The 15232-nt window shown below is 39.7% G+C and overlaps 2 long non-coding RNA genes across 2 annotated transcripts; one reads left to right on the plus strand and one right to left on the minus strand.

The window, feature by feature from the left end:
• Positions 1–1180: 1180 nt before the first annotated feature.
• Positions 1181–7972, minus strand: LOC139814726 (uncharacterized). The gene is made up of 2 exons (XR_011732540.1): positions 7547–7972; positions 1181–7475 (listed from the first exon to the last, which is right to left on the minus strand). It is a non-coding gene; the product is annotated as an uncharacterized lncRNA (long non-coding RNA).
• A 4304-nt stretch (positions 7973–12276) lies between these two features.
• Positions 12277–15038, plus strand: LOC139814758 (uncharacterized). The gene is made up of 4 exons (XR_011732580.1): positions 12277–13377; positions 13568–14110; positions 14198–14360; positions 14440–15038. It is a non-coding gene; the product is annotated as an uncharacterized lncRNA (long non-coding RNA).
• The last annotated feature ends 194 nt before the right edge of the window (positions 15039–15232 follow it).

The raw sequence follows: 15232 nt of genomic DNA on the forward strand, positions 1-15232 counted from the left end.
CAGATATTTTCAGGCGCTAATCGCCTAAGGTAATTAGATTGTCCGTTGAACCAAAAGCAATGGGAAATGAAGGCATTTATATTAGTAGACAAAAGACAAAATAGTACTATTTATTAAAATGCCATTGAATTCTTATTGTTCCAGACGCAATGGAAATAAAGGCATTTTTGCCAAAGATAAAAATTTCTACACAAAATCCCATTGGTATTGCCAGTGTTAATACCAATGGCAATACTAATGGCAATACCAACGGCAAAACCAGTGGCAATACCAATAGCAATACCAATGGGATTTTGTGTGGAACTTTTTATCTTTGGCAAAAAATGCCTTCATTTCTATTGCGTCTGGAACAATGGAAATTCAATGGCATTTTTTAATGGCAATGAAGGGCACATTTTCATAAGGGTCCCCCTCGCTGATGTTTTCTCGCTCCCCCATCCCCCGTTCGCGCGCGTCTTCTCGTTCGCGCGATTTCTCTCCTCCGTTCGCGCGGTCCCTCTCGCTCCTACCCATTATAGTTAGATCATTTTTTATATTATTTTAAGTGATTTATTTATTGAAAATAAAAGAAAGAATATTTAATAATTTATATGAGAAAGATGAGAAAACGTTTAATGATCGCGCGACGAGTGCGGCACGTGCATTCTTATCGAAAGTTACCGCTCTGTAATTCTAAACCGTTGACGGTGGACAAGAGAACGGTAGACAGAATAGATAATTTTAGATACAGTGATATGCATTTTAATATACATTTATTTCTCATGTAATGCACCGTGTACAATATTATCTGCAGCATACGCCAACAGTTCACAATCAATAATTGAATTTTTATCATAAAATTCACGCAAGATTCTAACTGCATTACATTTAGTGGTGATACAATTTTGGCGTAAAATGGTTACAAATTGTTTAAATTTATCACTTACGGCATGAACATTTTGGCATAGTTGAAAATACACATTCTCGACGCAATGTTCTAGTTCGAACAAGAAGAGTACGGTTGACGGTTTCATGTACAAGCTGGTGTCTCACGATGTCAATTATGCTGCGTCGTCTTGTCCTCTAGATCAATAGGTAGTAACGCCAGTTGCTCGATCCATATCACAGTTTTTAAATTCCCGCTCAAAATTCGTGCCCCCATCTATAGAGGGCAGGTCCGTTCCTTCATGACCGCATTACGTCTTTCTGTGCGATCCATGACAGTCGTGATAAAAGATCGAGGGATTCAAGATCCAGTAAAGAAAGAAAAAGATGAGTTCATCAGAAGAAAAATCGGTCAGCAGTTCGCGGAAACGAAGAAGCTCATCGAGGGATACCTTTTTGGGTAAATTACGACGCCTGGAAGACGAGTACAGGCGATCGCGTTCCCGGGACAAGGGGCCTCGACGAGAACGTTCTAGATCTCGTCACAATGGACGCTCTAGGAAAAACAGTTCCGACAAAGAGAATGGCGAGCATATCGCTGATAATATCAGACAAACGTCACATTCTAGTCGGAGACACTTAACCTCAACCAGACGAAGGCGGCAACATTCAATGAGCGAATCCGATGAAGAGAGCGGTGTGCGTTATCCGCGAGATCCGTCACGTTCCAGTCGGGAATTCTTGAGCGAGAGAGAATCACCAAATTCAGCGTACGGGTCTGACAAAGAAGGCGGCGAGCGGAATCTGCGAGATTCGTCACGTTCTAGTCAACCATCAGAGACGTCGGTAAAACAAACAACTGACAAGGAAAAAGAGATGCCTACGGAACTCGACGAAGCAACTTATTTGGGATTGCTGGGAGATGATCCGTCAAAATACGATCAAACCGGTCCAGATATTTACCTAGCAATGGCGGAACGCTGGGAAAAAATATTGCGAGGTGGTCTACCAAAGGAGCAGAAGCGTGAGCTCCAAGAAAAATATCCGACAATAGGTAATTGCCGTCTCACTAAAGCGCCAAAACTTAACCCCGAAGTCAAAACCGCGTTGTCGTCGCTAGCGGTAAAGAAGGGTTCTTACCAATACCTGTCCCAAAACCAGCTGGGAGCCGGCATTAACGCTATCGGGGCAGCTTTAACGAAGGTGCTGAAGGCGGAAAAGAACACCGACCAAATAACGGATTCGGCAAAATTTATCGAAAGACTCGCAGATGCAGGTAGGATCTTGTCGGACTTACACCACGATATGTCGAAAACAAGAAAATCGTTCATTATTCCGGGACTAAATCCCATCGTGAAACACATCGCGGGGGAAAGTGTAGTCGACACGCTGTTGTTCGGGGAAAAATTTTCCAAAAATCTCAAAGCGGCCAAAGCTATGGAAAATTCTTCCAAGGATCTGGTCAAGCAAAGGAGCGGATATCGTAAGACTTTCGGTACAGAATCTCGAGAGGAAAATCGCAGATTTCGGTTCTCGCGATCCAGGCAAAGCGGTTATTTGAATCAAAAGTTCGTGTTCTTGTCGGGAAACGACTTGATTACGCTCATTGATGCGCGTTTATATGTAGCGATTTCTTTTTCTTTACAACCAGTTCCAGAGGTCAAACTGGCGCCGTCCCTCCGGGATGAGTTACAGGGGCACTCAGCGGAAGGGACATAATTCGAGAGACTCCCGATCCAAGGACAACAATCAACAAAGGATTAGAATCGGTGAGAATAGCAGGAAGAGTGCGCAAGTTTAAAGTATATGTATAAAGGGTTATGTTATCCCATTTGACAGGCGACCACATTCACGATTAAAAAGTATGGAACCGAGATTGACAACTCAAGAAAAGGTTGCTTGTGAATCTGAAATTCGTAAAATGATCAAAAAAGGTGCAATCTCTAAAGGTATTCCTAGAAAAAAATCAGTTCATCTCACCATACTTTTTAATTCCTAAACCCAACGGCGACGTGTGGTTTATCCTTAACCTAAAAGAACTGAATTCATTTATCTCGGCTCCGCATTTTAAAATGGAGGATAAAAAGACAGCCATGCGATTAATGCGTAAAGATTCGTTCATGGCGTCAATAGATCTCAAAGATGCATATTTCCTGATTCCGGTAGATAAATCATATAGAAAATATCTCAGATTTAGTTTTAAAAACAAATTGTACGAGTTTAACTGCATCCCATTCGGTTTATGTACGGCTCTGTTCGTATTTACTAAGGTAATGAAACCAATAGCTCAGTAGTTAAGGTCGAGAGGATTTCTATCAGTATTCTATCTAGATGATATTCTCTTGTTAGGACAATCAGCACAAGAGTGTCTTAAAAACGTCAGGGAAACTAAAAAGTTATTAGAAGCAGTAAGTATGTTTTTAAATCTAAGCAAATGCAAGCTCGTGCCTTCGAAAGAGAGAAAATTTCTTGGCTTTTTATTTAATTCGGAAGAATTCTGTGTAAAATTGACAAGGAAAAAAAGGCTGCAAAGATATACAATCTAGCAAAGAAATTTCAGGTTATTCATAGTTGTAAAATCAGAAAGCTTGCAGAATTTATTGGAGTTCTGATAGCCGCGTGCCTTGCGGTAAAATACACGGAAAAAGGTATTCACCGTATGAGATCGTGCAAGGCGGACCATGAAACGCACTGCGCCCTGCCACTACGCTGGACCCTGGGCCGTGTCCCCCACTCTCTTTCGTCGTGCGCCCATGTCAAAACACGCTGCTCGCGCTGCACGATACGACGTGCTACGTTCGCAACGCGAAAGCCGGTGCGATGCACGGAAAAATACCGTGCTTAGTCCGAGGATAGACGTTGCTGCGCGGCAGCGTGTTTTGACATGGGCGCACGACGGAAGAGAGTGGGGGACACGGCCCAGCGTAGTGGCAGGGCGCAGCGCGTTTCATGGTCCGCTTTGCATGATCTCATACGGTGAATACCTTTTTCCGTGTACGGGTCTTTGTACACAAAGAATTTGGAAAGAGAAAAATTCTTAGCCTTGGAAAAAACGAACGGATATTACGATAGATACATGACGATTTCGGAGGATATAATTCCAGATATAATTCCAGATTTAAAATGGTGGATGGACAACATAATGACGTGTGCGAACTCGATAAGAGAAGATCATTTTGAGATGGAAATCTTCAGCAATGCATCCCTTACTGGCTGGGGAGTTGCCTGTGATGGAGAAAAGACACACGGGTTCTGGAGTAATTAGGAACAGGAAGAACACATTAACTTTCTCGAGTTAAAGGCTGTATTTTATGGGTTAAAATGCTTTGCTTAAGGATAAACTCTCGTGTGAAATATTATTACCCATTGACAATACGACAGCAGTGTCGTATATAAATCGAATGGGCAGTATTCAATTTCCGAAGTTGTCAAGGTTAGCTAAAGAAATTTGGCAATGGTGCGAAACCCGCAACCTGTGGATTTTTGCATCTTACATTAGTTCTAGCGATAATAAAGACGCTGATACAGAATCGAGAGTCATACAGAGCGAAACCGAGTGGAAATTAGTGGATTGGGCGTACAAAAGAATAGAATCATTATTTGGAAAATTCGATACAGACTTGTTCGCTTCGCAGGTGAAAATGTAAAAAATTTATCTCCTGGCATAGAGATCCAGAAGCATGGGCGGTAGATACGTTTACGGTACCATGGACTAACTTATATTTTTACGCTTTTCCCCCGTTCGCGGTTATCTTACGAACAATTAGAAAAATAATTTCTGAGAAGGTATAAGGGGTGCTAATTGTACCTTTTTGGCCTACACAGTCGTGGTATCCTCTATTTAACCCTTTTTGGTCACACTGGGTAAAATACACCCCAGCGTTATTTTGACTTCGAAAACGACCCAGTAAACCAATGGAAATGGGCCTTGTGCCGCCATCTACAGGTAGTTGGGACCTTCAAGTATCGATCCCCGTCGGTGGTATATTTTTCGGCCTGTTAGTTCTCTCTCGGCATTTTTTTTCCGCAAAAAATTGCACTTTTATACCTCAAAATAAATAAACTTTTTGGAACGGCCGCATAGACTGCAATAATCAGTGAAAAGTGCATCATCTGAGGATAAAAAAACCGTTTGAAAAATTAAAATTGAAAAAGTTACATTAGTTTTTGTGAAAAAGTCACTTTTCCTACTTTTTTTTTCAACAATTTTTTTATATATGTTAAATTAATTTTTTGCAAATCAAACCTATACGGTCTTTTTAAGGAAAACTTAAGGGGATGCTGGAGCCGTCTGTATAACCGACAAAATTACCATTTTCTATGTTATCGACCATATCTGTCCTTGTATAGACAAAGATATAGACAAGGATAGCACGCTAAATTGCACGCACACATACGCACGATGCACATCGACATTATACTTTTATATTATGCTTCCAAATCTTGATTTGGAGGGTTTATCGATGTTTTTCTTGTTGTGCAATTTGGGGGAACTTGTTTTCGCGTTTGTACCAATGGTATATCTCTTATATGAAATACATCTTGTGACGAGTTGACAGCTCGTCGCAACTCGAGACGCCATATTGGGATAAAAGTAGGATAAGGAAATCTGTACTTCCGTAATTTTTTCTCGTTTTCTATATAAAATCGGAGTTTCCCCGAATTATTAATGTATGTACTGCAATTCTGGAGAAGGATTTTTAATTCTGTCAAATTAATACGACGCTACGTGCCGACAAAAAATGCCGGTAAAACAGACGGCTCCAGCATCCCCTTAAACTACACAGGATATTTTTTTTAAGGTCACCTACAATTTTTTATACACGTGCAAACACGCTGGGGGTGTATTTTACCCAGTGTGACCGGTACGGGATTCTCGAGAAGTGTGACCGAAAAGGGTTAAAAAATTACTTGTTAAAAAACCGATTAGGTTTACCCCGAAAAAGGACTTATTAATTGATAATTGCAGGCAGCATCATCTGTTATGAGCGTCGCTTTCCCTGGTTGCATGGAGATTATCGGGCAAGCGTTTGTCTTAAAAGGCGTTTCTCAAGATTCCATCCCAGTAATGATAGCATCTTTATCGGATGGGTCAATTAAACAATATCAGAAACCATTAAACTTATGGTGGGACTTCTGCCAATAAAAGAAAATCTGTCCTTTTCAAGCGTCGGTCGTGAGAGTTCTTGAATTCTTAACGCGTTGTCTAAATCGGGTAAGAACATACGGTACACTAAACTCGTACCGATCAGCTCTAGCGTTAATTGTTGGGGGAGAAATAGGACAACACCCGGTTATTAAAAGATTTTTTCGGGGTGTAGCTAATTTACGGCCTCAGGCGCCGAAATATGAGGAAATTTGGGATCCTGACCAAGTGTTAGTTTATTTAAAGACGCTCTGGCCTCACGAGACACTATCGCTAGAATTATTAATTAAGAAACTAGTCATAGAATAAAGACATCAGGTCCAAAAAGAACTCAACCGATGTTAGAGTTACCGTTCTTCAAAAATCAACCGCGTTTATGTGTGGCAACCGTGTTATGTCACTACATAGAACGCTCGGCAGGTATTAGAGCTCAGAACGAAGATATGTTGTTACTGACATATAAAAAGCCACATCGTGTTGCGACAATGCAGTCAGTTAGTAGATGGCTTAAAAGCGTAATGGCCAAAAGTGGAATAGATGTAGATAGATTTGGCTCACATAGTATGTACAAGACATGCCGCTACATTGGCAGCATTTCGTAGAAAGGTAGATATTGAAACGATTCGAAAAACGGCGGGTTGGACACCGAAATCGAGCGTGTTTACACGATTCTATACGACCAGTAATCGAAAATACGAGTGTGGCTAGATCTATTGTCAATTCAGTATAAGTTTAAGTCTAAAATTAAGACAAAGTCTCTGTTACTAGTAGCGTAAGTTCTAAGAGTTGTACTCAAATACAAATTGCATTTAACTTTAAACAACTACCTATTGATCTAGAGGACAAGACGACGCAACATAATTATACGATCAAACGAACTTACCTAAGTGATGTTCGATCATGATTATGCTAGTCGTCTTGTCCGAATAGATCAAACCCACCCTTTTATTCCCAACCTGGTTGATCTATTCGATATGCAATTTGTTGGCTTTCAAATGTAATGCGGTCATGAGGAAACGGACCTGTCCTCTATAGATGGGGGCACGAATTTTGAGCGGGAATTTAAAAACTGTGATATGGATCGAGCAACTGGCGTTACTACTTATTGATCTATTCGGATAAGACGACTAGCATAATCACGATCGAACATTACTTAGGTAAGTTCGTTTGATCGTATAATTTTACAATATCTGCGTCACGTATTTTAACAAGTTCCAGATCTCGAAACGCTAGCGATGATGGCGCCGGTGACTGCACAAATCGTTGAATATCTGCACGTTTTTCAATGAATGTCACCCACGTTGCATGAGGCAGAATTATCCGATTGCCTCGGTTATTGTCAATAAGTATATCCACAGAGGACATAGGTCCCGCGTTGATTCCAACATCCAAAAATTTATACGCTGTCGATGTCAAGGCATATCTCCTTCCCAAAATACGAGGCGTGTAGCGGGGTTTATCAAAACTGAAAAAATACAATTATGTTTATAAAAGTTTTTTTTTGCACAAGTATATACGCAAATTAGCGGTACTTACTCATTGCGTTGTTTCTCGCACGTTTCATCCTGAATCGGAACGTAGTTCGCACCGTGAGTGTAGCGTTCATCGTGATGTAGTGTTCATCGTAACTAGAGGCTGCGAAACTTGGGTCTGGACCTTGAGCCCAAGAAGACCATCCTCGTAGAGTTCTCGAGAAGCGGATATATAGACCGACACATGAAGATCCGCGTAGGTGACTGTGATATCGGCAATTGTGGGGCAGCCAGATTCCTGGGTGTGTGGCTTGACAATAAATTTGACAGACAGGTGCAAGAAATTAGGGGTAAGGTGAGCCGGGCCAACTCCATCATTAGATACTTGTGTGGCATCTCCAAGGGCATGGAGGTGAACACGTCCCTGATGCTATACAAGAGCTTAGTGAAGTCAATCACAGACTATGGAAGCTTTGCTTTTTTCCCCAGAGAGACTTCGTTACAACTTAAATTGGAAAGAGCACAGTTTCTGGGTATCCGGACTGCGATGGGATACAGAAATTCCACTCCGAATAACGTGCTAATTGCTGAGGCCAAAGTCAGACATCTGAGGGATCGCGCAATGTTGCTGGGCACGAATTTCGTAAACAAGGCGATGGCGTATAATCGCAATGGTTTATGTGACAGGCTACGTGACTTGTTGGATGGCGAAAATTATGTTCGCTATAGACAACCTACTTACAGGCCCTCGCTCTTGTCAGAGATATGGAAGAAGACTACCAGACGTAGACGTCTCATCGTCCCGGCGAGTAAATTTGAGATTTTTCAGGGGACATTCGGGGCTCACACTTTTAGACCTACGATTGACCTGACCACGGGGGTATTGAGGAAGAATGAGAAATTTTCAGACCGATCCCTTATGGACAGAATCAAAAAGAAACACGATCTGGGTCTGGACCCTGAAATTATATTCACAGATGGTTCATTCAGCGACTCGTCTATGTCTACTGGAGCGAGCATTGTTTTGTGTGATCAGGAGGAGGTGTACAAAATGAGTATGCCAAAGCTGTGTTCGTCGTTCTCCGCCGAGGCGTTCGCGGTTTATTCCTCGCTTCTTCTTTTGTGGCACCAGAGACAGTGGAGGAGGAGGGAAGCTGTGATTCTGACGGACTGCCAGGCGGTCGTTAAATCAATTTTTAATAATCACTTGAACGTTCATAAGAATAAATACATAACAGAATCTAGAATACTTATATACAATTTAGAAAGGCACTGTGGTAAGAGAATTGTCCTGGTTTGGATTCCCGCGCACGTGGGAATTCTGGGGAACGAGCTGGCTGACGGATTGGCTAAAGAGGCGGCGGAGGAGGAGGCGGACCCCTCCATTTCTGTCCCGGTGGGGGACCTAATGGCGGTGGCAAGGAAGGAGACATGGGAGGCTACCCAATCGTCGATCTTACGCGACGATTCACAACACAAGGGCGCTTTCTATTTTAATATGTTTTATGACAGAGAAGCCACGAAGCCATGGTGTAGCAAAGTCAGAGCGGAGAGATACTTTATTACTTTGATCAACAGATTACGAGCAAATCACTATAATCTGGGATCTTCTCTTAATCGAAAGGGTTATATCGATAGTGCGAGATGCGAGTGTGGTTGCGAGTTCGAGGATATACACCATGTACTACTTAGATGTCGCTTATATGACGATCGAAGAGTCATATTGGATTCGGATTTGAGAGAGGCCGGTTTTACAGAGGAGATAGACGTTTTCCGACTTGTTCAGTTAAAGAAGTGGGACGTGCTATATATTATTTTTAACTTTATCAAATCCATAGGCAAAGTGATCTAGTGTTAAACATTCTCGGGACTAGACTACATGTGCCAATTGCCTTGTGCATAAGGCACCCTTTCGTCTTCATCCGAGGACACCAAGGAAAACCCCCCCCCCCCTTAAAATATATAATTAGTAAATAATAATTACTGTTTTTGTATTATGTTGCAGTGTTACGTTGCTTTCCATCAGTGGAAGTTCACGCAGAGCAGCACCAAGCAGTTTGATTTCTATCAAACTCTTCTGAGCGACAGCTTCATTTATTAGATACATAAGTAAGAAAAATTTAAACTTGGTATAAACTGCGTTCCCCAATATTTTAATATCCAGTACTGAAAATCTAAAGTGTATGTATAACATTAACCATAGATTTTCAGTATAGACAGTGAATATCGGAACACGTCATACTTAACCCTGTACTCTTATGTTTTAATACGTAATTATGTATGAAATAAACAGGGTGATTTTTATTTCGTGTGCCAATCATCTCCGCTATAATTCTCTCAGAAAGTATTGATTTATTGGAAAAATGTTTCAGATAAAAGTTGGAGAGTTCAAGGAGGACCAATAGACAATTTTATTAGATTTTGAGTCCGGGACCTTTGTTAAGCCTAATAGGATTCAAGTCAAATTATTTAAATAGAAACCCCCTTTTTATGGTATCATCTTTTTCTACTAATTAATACGAACAACTTTTGTCTGAAACATTTTTTGTTTGCCTTATACTTTTTGAGATATTCAAGGAAAACTTGGTATTTTTTTCAATATTTAGCTTACAATAGATGTTTGTCAATAAATGTTCGTCGGAGTGAAAAGTGGTACAGGACTTTTTGACTTGATTTGGTTTCAAGAATATACTGTTGCAATAGTATTCTAATTTCTTTAAATAATTGTGTACACATGAAAGCTTCAAGAAAATGTATACACAAATATTTAAAGAAATTAGGGTATTATTGCAATAGCATATTCTTTAGACCATATCAAGTCAAAAAGTCTTGTATCATTTTCCCCTCCGACAAGCATTTATCAAGATATAAGCTAAATATTAAAAAAATTACCAAATTTTTCTTGAATATCTCAAAAAATATAAGGCAAATAAAAATGTTTCAGACAAAAGTTGTTTATATTAATTAGTAGAAAAAGATGATGTAATAAAAAAAGGGAGTTATTATTTTAAAAAATTGACTTGAACCCTACTGGGCTCAACATGGGTTCCAGACTCAAAATCTAATAAGATCATCCATTATTCCTCTATAAACCTTCCAACTTTTATCTGAAACATTTTTCCAATAAACCAATACTTTCTGAGATAATTAGTGAAGATAATTGGCATACAAAATAAACTCACCTTGTATAATTAGATATAAATAATAATTACAGTTTTTGTATTATGTTATAGTGTTACGTCATTCTTTATCAGTGGAAATTCATACAGTGCAGAGTAGCATGGAGCAGTTTTGAAGAAGAAAGAGATAGAAAAATAATATCAATATTATTTTCTTAATATTGTATGTCATACTATTATTAAAAATAATAATTTGATAAAATTTAATAATATTCATTAAAATGTTTTAATTTTTAGCAATATTAAATAAATATTATCTAATATTACACAAATAATATTATTGCGTTTACAATATCAATATTATTTTAAAATTGTATGTAACAATACTATTAAAAATAATTTAATAAAATTTAATAAAAATTATTAAAATGGTTTTTTAATTCCTAGCAATATTATACAAATATCACGCAAATATTATATATAGTAATTTTACCGTAATATTACTGATATATTGCAGTAATTTTACCGTAATATTACTGATATATTGCAGTAATATTACCGCAATATTACTGAAATAAATATTAGTAATATGGTAATTCTTCAGTTTAGCTACAGCAGCACAAAAAACGATGAATTTAGGCTCATTCGACGCGTTTTTGCACGAAACGACCGAATCTGGCAGAAAAAAGTGTCGCTCTGCCCCGCGACGCGAGATATTAATCGTTAAAGTTGACAGGAATCAGGTTATGATTCCTGTCATACCGACGACATGTAGCAACACTGAACGTGCCCTGCGGCCACATGCGCATGCTCAGTGGTCGCACGCGCATGCAAAGTGCGCCAATTTTGAACATAGGTTAGATGACGCGCTTTAAAAGTATTTAAGTGTTTAAAGCGCGTCATCTAACCTATGTAGATTAGATGACGCTTTTTTTTAACGAAAATCACAACTTCTATAAAGCAGGACATACACACGTGTGTGTGTGCCCTGCTTTAACGAAAATCATTAAACAGTTAAATCGTGCAAAATAACCAAGCATCTCAATTCAAGCAGTTAGGTCTCACGCTGGGAGTTTCTTTAGTTTAATTATGCGTGGGAAGCACACACACACACACACACACAACGGGGGGGTGCGAGGGGGGGGCCTTCGGCCCCCCCCTCCCCCGCACCCACCCCGCCGGTAGGCTGCGTGGACCTCGCTTTACAACATAAAGTACATGCTAAGTTGTAAAGCGAAATTATAAAGCACATGCATGGAGGGGTGCAAGGGGGCTTACATGCGTGAGCGCACGTGAACAGAAAGGCTGAGTTTCCACTGAGCGCGTCACGCGTCGCGTCATCCAATCAAAACATCCCATTTCGATCCCGTCACAAGAATGTAATGAAATGGGATGTTTTGATTGGTTAACTTGTGACGACGCGACGCGTGACGCGCTCAGTGGAAACTCAGCCAAAGGCTTTTCTCCCCTGCACCCTCCCCCATGCATGTACTTTATAATTTCGTTTTACAACTTAGCATGTACTTTATGTTGTAAAGCGAGGTCCACGCAGCCTACCGGCGGGGTGGGTGCGGGGGAGGGGGGGGCCGAAGGCACCCCTTCGTTGTGTGTGTGTGTGTGTGTGTGCTTCCCACGCATAATTATACTAATGAAACTTCCAGCGTGAGACCTAACTGCTTGAATCGAGATGCTTGGTTATTCTGCACGATTGATTCATTTAAAATTGGCGCAGTTTTACATGCGCGTGCGACCACTGAGCATGCGCATGTGGCCGCAGGGCACGTTCAGTGTTGCTACATGTCGTCGGTATGACAGGAATCATAACCTGATTCCTGTCAACTTTAACGATTAATATCTCGCGTCGCGGGGCAGAGCGACACTTTTTTTCTGCCAGATTCGGTCGTTTCGTGCAAAAACGCGTCGAATGAGCCTAAATTCATCGTTTTTTGTGCTGCTGTAGCTAAACTGAAGAATTACCTCTGATACATTTCATTGTAATATTGCAATCGAAAAATAATATTGCTGCAATATTTCTGCAATATTATGTGCTGTGTGGGATATCATAAAGCGTACGTGACTATAATACACTGTGTACTTTTCAGATTATACCGAGTTATACACGCAGTAATAAATAATATAAATAAAGTATTTTCCCTACATCTGGAAAAAGTTGTGAGTAGAAAAAGTAATATTACTGATCTATTCCGTGTTTTAATTCCATTTAATAGTTGAAGGGTTAATTGATACATTATTAGATTATGCCATGGGACCTCCGTTGAGACGGTGGAAACCGTTCCTTGAGCTTTCGCGAAGACAGCAAAGGCGACGAATCCGCAACCTTGTGCAAGCGGATCTCGATTATTTAAAATATTCAGCGAATAATGCTGCGTCTAGTAACGTCCTTCATACTCACCGCCAACAGCTCGTGCTTCTAACATTCCCAATGACGTTTGTCATCAAATTGATGATTTCTTTGATAATCTTGAACGCTTTGATGACGCAGATGATCTCAATTTACTAATCAATGAAAGACCGACACTGACTAATACAGATATCCAGATGGAGAATCAGCCTCAATCGATTATCACTCGTCCCACTAGTACAACTGATCTTCAAAATTTTCTTGCTCATTGGGCAATCCAAAACAAAATACCTCAATCCCTTGTGAACAATCTTTTGAGAGGGTTAGAGAAATTTCGTCATCCTCTGCTTCCGTTTGATGCCAGGACATTATGTGACACGCCAAACAGAATTGATATACAGGCTCTCGCTGGAGGTATGTACTTATATATATATGTTCATTATGGCTTAGAGAGAGCACTGAAGGAACAGTTGAGATACAGAAACTAATGTATTGCTGCAACGTAATGCTGATACGGAAATTTCTGTGATTCTCCAAATTAACATTAATATCGATGGACTACCTCTATCAAAGAGTTCTAAGAGTCAGTTGTGTCCCATATTAGGTAAAGTTGTTGGAACTCAGTTTGTCGAACTAGTCGTTATTGGAGTGTTTCATGGAAGTAAAAAGTCTTCATCCGCTGCTGAATTTCTACAAGCATTTCTCACAGAGTACATTAAATTGTACAATGAGGGTTTTATTTACGAAAATCGAAGCTAGTTTCCCGATGAGACATTAGGCACTTACTAACAGAAAATAAAAGCTGAAATGTTTAAAATAATATACAATAAGCACGTATTAAAATAATATGTATTTTTATTTCTGCACCATTTCTGAACGTTTTAATATTTCAGCAATATAACATGCCGAGTGGGTATTAATTATATTATTTTTCAGATGATTGTAGAGAGGATCGAAAGCGTTTTGAGAATTTGATTCTACGAAAAGTAAATGAGTTGCTGGAAGTAGTGCGAAGAAATGATAACCCAGTGGAGCGTACAGATCGTCATTATGCACTTCTGCCCCAGATGCCATATTCAACGATATTAACGCATTACAAACATTCGATCGTGATCTCAAAGACAATGGATAAATGCGAGATCAATTTGTACGTATGCGAGTATTGTGAAACTGTGCCGGTACATTGTTTCATCAATATTTTAATTAAGTTGTTTAAATTGTTGATCTTTTCTAGATGAAAAAAATTCAAGACATCGGCGAAAAATCGGTTTAAAAAGCCGTTAAATATGCAATGGAAGTAGTTATGACGGATGATTTAACTCAACAAGTCGTTTGGACCCTCGGAGCTGAGAACAAACCAAAAATCTCCAAGTTCACGTTTCCATATGTCATAATTGGTATGTACATGGCATATAACACTTTTGTTAAGTTCTTCGCCGTGAAAAAGCTACCACGTCTCATAGTCTACTTTTTCAGATGTTGTACGTAACACATTTGAAGGGACAAAAATCAAAGCTGTCGAAGATCGAATTGCCGAGTGGCTTCGCCGTGGGGGCGACCGGAAAAAAGCTAAGAATAAACGTCGAGAACTTCTAAATTTTCAGCAGTGATACATCATTGTACTTGGTAGATATGTATATTACACTGTACCTGCGTCTATATGCATTACGCATGCTTTTTTTTAATAAGATAAATATAGGTATCAAGATATTGGTATAGGTATCATTTAATAAGTTTAATTCGTCATGGGTAGCGACTGTTGCGCGTCCCTAGCGGCCCCGAACAGAACCTTCCAAGTCGTGTATCGATGCGATTCAAAGATCGGGCGCGTATGCGAGTTGTAAAATAAATTTTTTAATAATCTTTTAGTAAAACTTAATTGATTATGTTGGAGGTGGTTTGAGAGCGTATGTTGAAGGGGAGAATGTACTGAAGGCAAAGCACCCAAACAAATCCGAGCTTTTTAAGCACAAGGACATTATTTTTATTTCCTCTACTTTTTTGGAAATTATTCCAATATACATAAGGTGGTTTGCCTTCAGTCTTCAGTACATTCTCCCCTTCAACATACGCTCTCAAACTACCTCCAACATAATCAATTAAGTTTTAAGCGGGGAGCACACACTTCTTCACAACGCATAATGCGTAAGCATAAGAGAACTGATTGGTCTATTTCTTTATGCATATGTGTATGGACCAATCAATTTTCTTATGCTTATACGCATTATGCGTTGTGCAGAAGTGTGTGCTCCCCGCTTAAATAAAGGAT

This window comes from Temnothorax longispinosus, chromosome 6, assembly GCF_030848805.1.
Source record: "Temnothorax longispinosus isolate EJ_2023e chromosome 6, Tlon_JGU_v1, whole genome shotgun sequence".
In the NCBI taxonomy this organism is placed as follows: domain Eukaryota; kingdom Metazoa; phylum Arthropoda; class Insecta; order Hymenoptera; family Formicidae; genus Temnothorax; species Temnothorax longispinosus.